Source organism: Chenopodium album, chromosome 21 (assembly GCF_948465745.1).
Source record: "Chenopodium album chromosome 21, dcCheAlbu1.1, whole genome shotgun sequence".
Classification (NCBI taxonomy): domain Eukaryota; kingdom Viridiplantae; phylum Streptophyta; class Magnoliopsida; order Caryophyllales; family Amaranthaceae; genus Chenopodium; species Chenopodium album.
Window position 1 is genome coordinate 7,933,347 of NC_137854.1, and position 2,454 is coordinate 7,935,800.

General features: G+C 38.8%; 1 pseudogene; it reads right to left on the reverse strand.

Annotated features, from left to right (window-relative positions):
• Positions 1-1,167: 1,167 nt before the first annotated feature.
• LOC145602109 (zinc-finger homeodomain protein 2 pseudogene) lies at positions 1,168-2,454 on the reverse strand (annotated as a pseudogene).

A 2,454-nucleotide genomic window follows, 5' to 3' on the forward strand; every position in this document is an offset into this window, starting at 1 on the left:
AATAATAATAATAATAATAATAAATAATAAAAAAAAAAAAAATAGTTTCAGTGACAGCAGCATTAATTGTAATTTAGACATTTCACCCAACACTAGTTAAGGGTAAATCTTAGTTGATCTCAATGATCAGTAAAACAGTCCAATTACATATTTCGGGTGGTGCATTTTATGTATATGCCTATATGGTAGCTAATTACAACGATAATTGTAATAATTATGGAGTGTGTTAATTAATTCTTGTAGTGGAGAGTCAAACGACTCGTAGGAACCTTAACGGGAGAGTAAATCCTAGTTGATCTCTATGATTAACAAAACAATTCAATTTCACATTTTTGATGGTACATTGTGTCATTGTGTGTGTGTGTGTGTGTGTGTGTGTGAGAAGTGGTGGGGGGTAGGGGGGAGCTAATTATTCAAACACTTGTAACAATATGGTGCATTCTTGTGATGGTAATTCAAATGGTTCAACGGCCGAAAACTTAATTAATGAGAGTAAATCCTGGGTGATCTCGAAGATCAATAAAACAGTCGAAACTTAAATTTCGATGTGACCAAAGGTGTTTGAATTGGTAACTAATTATTTTGACACTTGTAATTATACGGTGTAGTCTTGTGGTCGTATATCAAACATTCAACGGATACTTTAGAGACTTGTGGTGGTTATGATCAGCAAAACATTGCGGATCCTCGGGTTTATGAAACAACCAGCCCCCCCTCCCCCAGTACTTGACTAATAGTAAATGTAAAATGCTGAATTATGAAACCAAATTCCAGGATTCAGCAAAAGAGTACCATTGTAATAACTGATAGAACGTACACTACAACACTACACACCCATGGAAAGAACTAACAAATAGAGGCAATAAATACCTTAGTTATAGTAGTACTACTATATATAGTCACTACCTATTGTTGAATAGAAATAAGAGAGATTTATATTCATGGAATCAAACATGATTTCGAAGGAAAAAAAACTTGGACAACGACATTGCAATTACATGGTCATCATCCATGTTATATAAGTACCAAACAATTATTATTAGTACGTCATTAAAGAAAAATAATAATGTAAGCTTGTTTAATGCAAATTACATACATTCATGAAGAATTCAAGTACAAGATAATGATCAACCATCACATACACTAATTAAAATGGAAATCTTAATGTTTAAGAACAAAGATTAGATCACTACTACTTCATTAAAAAAAAACACAACAAAATATTACACAATACAGACCTAGCTACATTACCAACTAGCTAGCACCTAGAACAACTAATTAACTTAAATTCCTACTCCGATCCCTTTTGTTTCAGGAAATGAGTGATCATAAAATCATACACCACTAGAACAAGAGCTAGCGAGGCCGGGCTTTCTCATACAAAGCCCGGCCTCGCCTTGCTTGAGTAACAACAACAGCAGCAAGGAAGATAGCAAAGATAATAATAAGGGTTGTTAAGATTAAGGAGGAGGGGGAGTAGTAATTAGGGTTTTCTTACCAAGAGTAAGTTTGTTATTATGCATCCAAACCTTAAGAACATGACGTTTAATCCCAGTTTCATTGCAAAATTGATGCACTAATTCTTCATCTTGCTTTTGAATTCTCCAACCAAGTCGCTCAGCTAATTCCAACATCTTATCCTTTTGTTCAGGTGTAAACTTAGTCCTAAACCTCTTCTTCCCCGAACTAGTAGTATTACTCCCTCCCGACAACATCGTACTCCCCCCACTTATATCCATCATTGTACCCCCTCCGCCGACACGTGTCGTTACATTCCCATTCCCACCACCCACTTGATCTCCACCACCACCACCACTCTCCTCCTGGTGGTGGTTGTTGTTGTGGGGACCACCCGATGTCGGAGACGGCAACGCCAACGGGCGTTGCCCACCTGACACGTGGAGGTACCCACCTGAATTACGACCATAAGGGTAAATTTGGTATACCTGATGAGAGTGCTGTTGTTGAAGATGCTGCTGCTGCTGATGATGATGATGATGAGGCCGAGGAGCGTACATCGTAAGCTGTTGAGGTACGAGTGCGTTACTGAGTTCTTTACGGTGGAAGTTCCGGTGGCAGCTACACGCTGCGCACCGGAACGCATCGATGCTGCCATCAGCGCCAGCAGGGAGAAACTCGCCACAACCATCTACGGCGTGACCGCCGATTCCAATAGCGTGATTTTTCAGGCATTCTCTGTATCTAACGGCGGCTGTTGGGTGGTGTTGTTTCTTGAATGAAGTTGGAGTTATCGCCATTTCTGATTCTTCTTCTTCCTCCTCCTCTTCCTCTTCGTGCTCTTCCTCGAATTCCATCATTAGTTTCTTTTTTTTTTTAAAGAATTTGGGATTTGTTAATCTGTGAACTAAAAATTGTTTTGAGTGATTAAAAGAAGATGGAATTTTTTTTGCTGGGGAAAGAGGGGGAGAGGAGAGATAAAGAAGAGGGTTAGAG